The sequence below is a fragment of the Kryptolebias marmoratus genome, unplaced genomic scaffold (assembly GCF_001649575.2).
Source record: "Kryptolebias marmoratus isolate JLee-2015 unplaced genomic scaffold, ASM164957v2 Scaffold36, whole genome shotgun sequence".
Classification (NCBI taxonomy): Eukaryota; Metazoa; Chordata; class Actinopteri; order Cyprinodontiformes; family Rivulidae; genus Kryptolebias; species Kryptolebias marmoratus.
In genome coordinates this window covers 42,453-52,309 of record NW_023665770.1, presented here as the reverse complement: position 1 = coordinate 52,309, position 9,857 = coordinate 42,453, and the positions used below count along the sequence as shown (strand labels likewise).

Sequence of the window (9,857 nt, the reverse complement as noted above, 5' to 3'; positions counted from 1 at the left end):
ATTCACTACTCACTGGATCATTCCGTTTTGTCTACTTGTGTCTTGCTCCTTGCCATGCCCTGTCTCTCGTTTTTGGATTTTGTCTTTGTTAGTTTTGCTGCCACGTCAGCCCTTTTGTTTTGACTGTTTTCTTTAGTTAATAAATTAGTTCTCATTATCATCCGCTTTGAGTCTGCGTTCTGGGTTCACCTCTGTCTCCACGCCTTATGACATGCTGTGCTACATTTGCACTTCAGAGCCACGGGAAGAATCACAGAGACACCCACGAAGATATCTACAACTCTGTTCACACACCCCTCTATATGGACAGCTGCCTGCAGTCCCATTCTAACCCACAAGAGGCCAAGTTGTTCGTTGTTAGAATGAGAGAGTTATTCCTCCATGGTGCACTTGAGATACGCCAGTGGTCCAGCAACCTCCCTGAGGTGGTTATTCATCTGCTTATTATGGCCAGATCGGATAGCTAAACTTTAAAAGCCCAACCGACATCCTGGGATACAAGTACCATCCAGTTTCTTATATAACTGTCACACTGTGCAATATCTACAAAGTACTAGCCGGCCAGTATTTGTTATATCTGCCCCTACACCACAAGAGCAAAGCTTATCATGCAGACCCTGTGGAGCACAAGGAGAGGAGGGGATGAGCCCATAAAAGGAAACCTGCTTCAGTCTTGGCTTGAATGGAAGGAAGAACTGTCTATTCTCCAGCATATATCATCCCTTGCTGCTACGCCCCTTCTCACAACATCAGTGGCGCTACATATGTGGTTCACATCTTCTGCAAGGCCTCTGAGAAGTCCTATGGAGCCGCGGCCTATCTTAGAGCCACAGGGCAGCAGGCGTATTTCTACACCTCCATCATGGCACGCTCTATAGTTGCACCCCACAAACAGGTGTCAATTCCCACATTAGAGCTGTGTGCTGCACTGACTGGAGCTTAATTGGCCAAAGTGCTCCAAACTGAACTCTCACTACCCCTGCACTCTGTTTACCTGTGGACCAATTCTACTACCATGCTACAATTGATCCAGTTTAGCTCCTGCAGGGACAAAGTTTTTGTGGGAACTCAGATTTGTGAAATACAGGAGTTGACCTCCCCAGAACAGTGGGGGTATGTGAGCTCTGAGGAAACTCCAGCAGATGACATCACAAAAGGGAAGCCACTGTCAGAGATCACTATCTCCAGCCACTAGTCACAGGGTCCTCACTTCTTCATACAGACTCCTGATGCTTGGCGGAAACCTCCAGCAGGGTTCCCAGACTGTGACAGTGAAGAATTAAGAAATACTGCTTTCTTAGTTTCACATATATATCTCAGATCCTGCCAGATCAGGGGGACTTGATTCTGGCCACTCGCCAATCCCTGCACCTCCTTCACCGCTACTGAGCATCTAGTAGCAGAGACCCAGCGCTTCTCTCTACACAGAATGACAGCTTCCCAGAGGAGGTCCAAGCCCTCCAAGCAGGCAACTCTGTATGCCCAAGCGGTCGTCTTAGTGCCCTTTCCCCTGAGTATGACAGCCTCAGTGGACTGATTAGAGTGGGAAGCCACTTGTGCCAAGCCCTGGATGTAGACCCTGACAGCTTACATTCAGTTGTGTTAGCACCTGATCACCCTCTGACTCACCTCATTATAAAGCACTATGATGCTCAGCTGCTTCACCAATAAATAACCAAGATTCTTTATTAGAGGCCTTGTCTCATCACAACCAGGACAGCTCATCAGAAATTTTGACATCTGAACTGATGTTTCTTAACTTTGGTGAGAAAATAAATTGCCAATTTTCACTAGGTACTTCTATCATGAGCGCCCAAAGAGCATGTTTCATGGCTAAAATGAACAATCAAGTTCTGCTAGCCACTTCTCTTCTTAGTGCCTACAAAGCAAACTCTACTTCTTTAAAACCACCTGGCTCTGACTGCCCAGAGCAACCACCACTCTGTGTATCTGAGGTATGAGACAGGGGTCCAGATATTAGTACTAAACCTGTCTTCCTCCAGAATGTGTCTGGCCCCCCAGCACTACATTACAGGACAGTATATGTCTGGATCTCTAACAGAAAATTCACCAAAAACAGAAAAACTAAATGCAGTGGTCTAAAATCAAACCTCAGATTTATCCCTTGTCTAAAGCAACCTCAAATTCATGAACTATCTGCCACCAAGTCATTTAAACTGACTCTGCTAAATATAAGATCACTACCAGCAAAAGGATTATTAGTTAATGACTTCATCACTGAGCATAATATTGATGTTATGTTTCTAACAGGAACATGGTTGAATCACAATAATGAATCACCTGTAGTAATTGAATTAGTGCCTCGTAACTACAATTTCTTGAGTGAGAATAGAAAATGTAAGAGAGGGGGAGGGGTTGCAACAATTTTTCATGATTCACTTAACTGTAAAATGATTTTTCTGGGCAAATTCGACTCTTTTGAATATCTGGGAATTGAGATAAAAGACCATAGACGAGCTCTGACACTAACTTTATACAAAACCCTAAATTATGTGGAAAATTTCTTCATTGACTTACTTGAAGTGTGACATACTTGAAAGCTTTGGTCTGACTCAACATGTTAAACAGGCAACGCACAATTGAGGACACACTCTTGACTTGATTATCAGTGACATAATCTAGGGTTTGTCTTAAGAGTGGAACCGAAAACCAGACGCAGAGACAAAGTTAAAAGGTAAGTGGTTTTATTTACAGGTGTCAATGTGCAAAAACAGTGAGGAGCGGCCAGGTCAGGAGGATCTGAAACGGCAAGGTGGGGAGCAAGGTGAGTCTCGGGTACAGGTTCGGTTTTGTTCATAGAATGAGGCAGTAAATAATTGTTCTTTTCTTACAGGTTCGATGAGTGAAGATGTGTGAGGCAACAATGCGTTTCACAGAGATGGTCCAGGAGGAGGAGTATCCAGCATCCGACGACAGGTAAGTCCACAGTTAAGTGCAACCGTTAGTTCCAGGCAGGCAGGTATTTACAAGGGCAGAACAGCAGTTCCTGAGGCAAAAAAGGAGAAAGAACAAAGGCAAAGGGTTAGCATAGCCGTGAGCTTCAAAATCAGAGGTCTAAGGCTGGGATCCTGACCCATAAGGCACAATGCCCCAGTGAAGATCAGGAGCCAGTCAGAGGCTTAAATACAGGTGCTGTTCATCATGGTAATCGGCTGCAGCTGTGGAGGAAGAGTTCTCGGCACCGCTAGTAGGGCGGAGACAGAAACTCTGGATCCTTACAATCAGTAAGGGTGTGAATATTTCCAAGGTCTCTGTAACTGATATCGCCCTGTCTGATCATTTCTCTGTTATCTCTTTACTCTTTAAGTACAGCTCTGCCAGTTGTCATTTGCAGAAGTTCTTGGATGACTCGGCTATTGTCGGCCTCATTAAGGATGGCAGTGATGGGGAGTACAGAGAACTGATTCAGAACTTTGTGGAATGGTGCCAGAAGAACTGTCTGCAGATTAACACAGGTAAAACAAAAGAACTTGTGGTGGACTTCCGCAGGTCTAAACACTCCCCTTCTGTGCCAGTGAACATTCAGGGAATGGACATTGAGATCGTGAGGTCCTACAAGTACCTGGGTGTTCACCTTAACAACAGGCTGGATTGGACTGACCACACAGCTGACCTCTACAAGAAAGGACTGAGCAGACTACATCTCCTGAGGAGACTTCGGTGTGCGGGGGGCTCTTCTTAAGGCTTTCTTTGATGCTGTGGTGGCATCAGCCATCTTTTATGGAGTGGTCTGTTGGGGCATCTCCACTGCTGACAGGGGGAGACTGAACAAGATCCTCAGGAAATCGAGCTCTGTCCTGAGGTGTCATGTTGACCCAGTGGAGGTGGTGGCAGATAGGAGAATGAGGACTAAGCTTCAGCGCATGGTGGAGTACCCGTCCCACCCCATGCACCACTCTCTGACAGAACTGAGCAGTTCCTTTAGTGCCCGGCTGCAGCACCCTAAGTGTGTGAAGGAAAGATACCGCAGGTCTTTCCTTTCGAACGCATAACATAACTTGTCTTTCAGATACTATGTGCAATTATTTCTTTACTTTAGCCTATGTGTAACATCATTTATCTGCTTACCCTAACATATACAATCGGAATTTACTTATTTTTTTACTGTACTGTTTCAGTATTTTTTATATTCACTTGTATTTTTTTGTATATTGGTTCTGTTCTGTCCTCTGTGCTGCTGTAACAATGCAAATTTCCCCACTGCGGGATTAATAAAGGAATATCTCATCTTATCTTATCTTAGAAAGTACAGTCTCCATTGATTCACTTAGCAAAACAGATGTTATTACAAAACGTTCTTTTACAGACAGCACAGCAGAAACTTTTAATCAAATCTACTCTTCCACCTCACCTAAGCACTTTGAGTCGCCTTGTGCTGAAAAGTGCTATATAAATAAATGTACCTACCTTCCTCACCGCTATGCTGTAATTGTCAGGTTTGGCGGAGAGAGAGGTGAACCCAGAGTGCAGACTCATCTTCAAAGAAATTAATTTATTAAAATAAATAAACAAAAACAAAAAGCTGACATGGCAGCATGACAAAACAAAAACTAAATCCAGAGAACATAGACCAGAGCAAGACTACTATGATGTGACAACAAACACAACAAAATGAACCAGCGAGTAAGTGGAGGAGATGACCGGGTTTTAAAAATAGAGGATAAATATGGGAAGTGGTCACAGGTGAGTGATTACAATTGCAGACAGTTGGAGATGGGCGTGGCAAGTAAACAAGTGCTGACTGAGGACAAGTGGAGAATGACAAGAAACAAAGACAACAAGAACAAGGACTAAACTAAAACCTAGACAACTAAATAACAAAAGAAAAGCAACAATAAACCCAAAAGAAACTTGAAGAACCAACCAAACAAAACCCGAAATCCAGACAGGAATCTTGTAGATGAGTTGGTAGATAACTTCCATTCTAAAATTTCAGATATCATTGATTTGCTCCCATTAAAGTGAAGGTCATGTCTGGTAGGAACAAGTCTCCGTGGAGATATGCACAAATAGTTAGATCTGCAACAAACCTTTGTCATACGGCTGAACGTAAATGCTGTAAAACTCGACTTCACCTTTATTATGAAATCTACAAAGAAAGACTGTGAAGCTACCACTCCTCACTAAAACATGCAAGGGAAACTTTCTTTGCATAAGTCATAAACAAAAACGTTACCAATGCTCGTGTTTTATTTGCCACTGTTGATAGGCTCACAAACTCTCCTGTGACTGTACCACCTGAACTCCACTCTGAGAGGGCCTGCAATGAATTTGCCAACTACTTTGCAGAGAAAAATTTTTAAAATTAGAGCGTCGAACTGCACATCCACACCCATTCCAATATCAATGCTATGCCCAAACATAACAAATGCAGGGGAAATGACTAAATTTCAACTATTCAACTGTAAAAGCTTAGAAGAAATCATAAATCAATTAAGCTCATCCTCCTGCTGTCTCAATATCCTTCCTACAACCTTTAAGAAAGTTCTTCCTGTCATTGCATCTGATCTACTTCAAATAGTAAACTCATCTCTCTGATCAGGTGTTTTCCCCCAGGCTTTAAAAACAGCAGTTATCAAACTTCTGTTAAAAAAGAACAATCTGGACGAATCACTACCTAAAAAAATCAGTCAGTACTTGTATTGAACCCACTCTGATCTGACCATTCATTCACACATTCACACACTTATGGCAGTAAGCTACATTTAAGCTAATTTTTAAGCTACTTTTCTCTCTGCTCCTGGTGGAAGGCGGACGTGTTTCTTTTCTGTCTGTCTCATTCGGCAGTCAACACTCAAACTGTGTGCTTACAGGAGCTGAACCGCAAGTTGGATGCGATCCTTTTACAGGACCACAGGCTAAATTGTGGTTCCGGGACTCATGAATGATATGGGTTACATCTTGGAGAAAGTTGCTCGCTTGAATCAAGCGGAATGAACCTGGCATTTGGCTGTTTGGATTCACCATTGAGAAGTATCAGCAAGACTTTTTAAGGCAGACGGAAAACATAATGTCAGCCTGACCCAAAACAATTACTGTTATGTGAATCTGGCTCCCTTCTGCCGGCCTTGGCTAGCTATCTTCAATTTCTCCCCGGATTTTATGTAAAAAAGATGCTCTGCCCCCTCCCTTGCCTAAGGACATCTGTGGATCTGCTCTGGACTGGCTGATAAACATTCCATCATTATCAAAGACAATTGCCTTTGTGACATGATTCATGGACTTATCTGCAAACACACACGCACACACACCCACACACACACTCATACAACATGCACAACATCGTCTTCCACCACCTCTACACACACACAAACACATATGCACACTTTCCACTGTTTCTGAGTCATCTCTGTCATCCCACTCCCTCCCCTCCTTCACTACCTTAGTCTAATTATCTTAGTAATTCTTATGTTGGCTGTATTTGTGTAAACAACGAAAGCGCTATGGACAACGTTGGCCCTGTGTTGTTGCTGTTTTTTCAGCTTGTGGGGATTCTCCTGCGACTTCAGGAACAGAGGCGCCGGGGAGGAAATGTTCTGAATGCCGCAATTGTTGCGCGGAGTAGGACAGATGTTATCCGCCGGAGATTTCACGCTTTGCAGCGCCTTCAGCTGGGGGACAGACGTCATATGGTAAGCTAACACTGTTGTTTATAGTTTTATTACTCAAAAACTTGTAGTGCAGTACCAAATTGATGCACTAATTCCATTCAGAATTTCGTGAATGACCTATGGTTAGTGTCAGAAATGCAGCATTTTGACATCATACACGTATTAATGGATATTCCTATTGTGTGTTTTCAGATGTCGGTAAACAGTCGCCACCAGTGATCTGTGTGGGCCTTCGCACGTTCCTCTGAGTGGTGGGAAATCACGGTTCCAGCTTTCACGGACTCCCAGTGGATGCATAATTTCAGGATGTCCAGAGAGACCTTCAACTACCTGTGCAGGAAAATGCGCCAAGTGGGAAACAATAGCTTTTTGTTTGACTGTCCCCTTACAGAAAAGAGTCACCATTGCACTGTGGAAGTTAGCCACTGGTTCAGAGTATAGGAGCATTGCACATCTGTTTGGAGTCAGTATAGCTACAGTGTGCAAGTGTGTTCAGGACTTCTGTTCTGCAGCGGTGAGCTTGTTGGTGCCAGAACAAATTTGTTTTCCTGATGAAAGGAAATTCAAGGAAATGGCAGAGCACTTTGAAAACAAGTGGGGGTTTCCCAATTGTGTGGGTGCAATTGATGGCTCCCACATACCAATCATTGCACCTCAAGTACACCTCACAGACTACTACAGTCGGAAGGACTGGCATTCATTAATCCTCCAAGGCGCTGTGGACAGGAAGGGTCACTTTTGGAAAGTCTTCGCTGGACTACCAGGGAGCTTGCACGACGCCAGAGTCCTGCGGTTGTCTACTCCCAGATAGCAAACAGACTCCTGACCGGATCAGATCTGGATGTAGCAGAGGCTTTGGAATGAGTCTGTAAAATGGACCCGGATCGGAGTCCACATGCGCAGCGGAACGGATCCGGAACAGATGATGATAACGTATGTGGATCAGATCCGGCCCGGACCCTATCCGAATCCGGTCAAAATGCACATCACCTGGCCCAGACCCTATCCAGATGTGTTCATAACCCACATCATCCGGCCCGGACCCTATCCGGATCCCTTCATAATCCATGTCATCTGGCCCGGATCCAATTAGGATTGGGTTTGGACCAAAGCTAGATACAGACAAAAATTAGCACACCAACCAGATTGCTATATAAAAATCAGAAAACCTCCAGTTTCCAGGTACGTTGGACATCTACTTGGTATACACCATTCAATAATCTGGCACTGGGTAACTGTGGGCTGTGGATTATTATGCAGGGATAAACAGGTGAACCAGATGACTGTGATTACGTGGGCATGGTAACATGGGCGTGGCTTGGAACTGGGAACTGGGAAAAATTACTTGGCTGTGGCATGACTAGAAGCAAGAGGCGTGGCAGGAACAGATGAAGCTGTGACAGAACGGTGTAATTATTATCCTATCAAACAAACATTAAACCCTACCCTACCTCCTTTCTGGCCATGACCTAAAAATTGTTAGTCAAGCAATTAAAAAATCTACAGGAAGAATAAAAAACATGCAAAAATTGAATGAAGTTTAGCTGGAAAAAGTAATTAAATTGGAGAGATTTGTAAGGCTTAGTGTTTAGATTTTATAGATAGGATGTAGTTTTGTGTATTTAGTCTTTAGTTTGGCCAGTTTTAGTGTTTGAATCAAAACAATGTGAACTTTCAACGTGGAGCAGGACTCATGGGTCTGACTCTGCACAGAGGAGGGGAACAAGCCCCAGAGCAGCTGTGGCTACAATGTAGCTTACCATAATCAGTGTGTGAATGAATAATGAGTCCAGAAAAGTGATATTTAAGACTAATGCAATATTATTATTATTATAATTTGTGGTGGTAGTAGTAGTAGTAGTAGTAGTGGTAGTGGCAGCAGTAGTAGTACTACTACTACAATACTGACAAGAAATTGAGTCACATCTGAGTTATTCTGAACAGGACATAATAAATTATCAAACAAAAGAACATGATGTTCTTGTCCAACATTTTTGTTCAGAAACTGTTCTTATCAGTGGAGAGAAAGATTAGAATTTCATTATGTAAAGTGGATTTCAAATGGAAAAACAAACAAAACTGACCAAATTCTGCTTTAGTTGAGAATTTGCAGGATCTTTAAGCCAGTCCTCCAAACTTTCCACTTCCTCCAACGATGTCAGTGGAAACTGTACTGGGATTGGCATGTCGTTGTCCTGGGCAGTTGGCTGTAGCTTGCTTGTAATGTAGTTCACCAACCAACTAGTTGGTTTTGCTGGTTTTTTATGTGCTCCATTAGGCCGAGAAGCTGGTGAATCTTGACTTCTATAGCTGTTAGAGCTGTTAGAAAAAATATAATTCAGTCAACTTCAGTAAAACTTGGGCAACACACTGAAGCAGATAAACAAGATTTTCTTTTTTTCTTTTAAATAAAATTTAATAAAAGACTAGTCAGTACCAAGAATAGGAACAAACAACAGTTGTATATGGGTTGTATAAGGGAAATGCTCAAATGTTTAATTCAATTCCCCAAACCGTGTGAGTATTACTTACTAGAGTGGGGAATGGTGTTTGAATCACACTGTCCCCTTCTCCAGGTAGGTGTGTGCATGTAGCTCGCAGAAGGGGTTTGATGTTCCATCTGCATCAGTGGAGCGGGTGAAGGAGGGGCGCCAACAGGCGTATGGCAAGGTGTTGATGGAACAGAAGGAGCTGGTGGTAGTGGTGAGGGTCTGGGTCGACCCCTGATTCTCTTCCTTTGATGATCTTCATCCCCACTGTCATTGTCTGAATCTCCCAAAAAATGACTAAATTGGAGAAAAAAATAACAGTACACAGTTTTTTAAATAATCTTTCTAATAATATAATATATTAACAGTGTCATCTTTATTTTCATTAAGGTACATATTAATATTCTATAAAAATCTCAAATTGTCATTAGTCAAACCACTGTTACTTTTACTGAGCTATTCAATGATCAATGGAAAGCTGTCAAGGTCTCTTACCGCCCCCCTCCCACCCCCACCTTTTTTTTTTTTTGCCTGTTTACGTGAATAAATTGTTTTTATTCATGGACTTATATAATACCTGATCTTGAGTTTGGCCCATCAGAACATCTTTGTGGGTCATTCTCCACCATGTACTGCTTCAATGAGTCAATGAGTCCCCCACTTCCTGTAGTGAAGGCCATTCAGATGGATCTTCTGAGTAAGACCTTGCCCCAACCCTCTCCTCTGCACCTCTGTT

General features: G+C 43.0%; 1 long non-coding RNA gene across 1 annotated transcript; it reads right to left on the bottom strand.

Moving 5' to 3' along the window:
* Nucleotides 1–2,786: 2,786 nt before the first annotated feature.
* LOC119616817 lies at nt 2,787–9,489 on the bottom strand. Its single transcript, XR_005232871.1, has 3 exons — nt 9,165–9,489; nt 8,717–8,951; nt 2,787–3,007 (listed from the first exon to the last, which is right to left on the bottom strand). It is a non-coding gene; the product is annotated as an uncharacterized LOC119616817 (long non-coding RNA).
* Nucleotides 9,490–9,857: the final 368 nt, after the last annotated feature.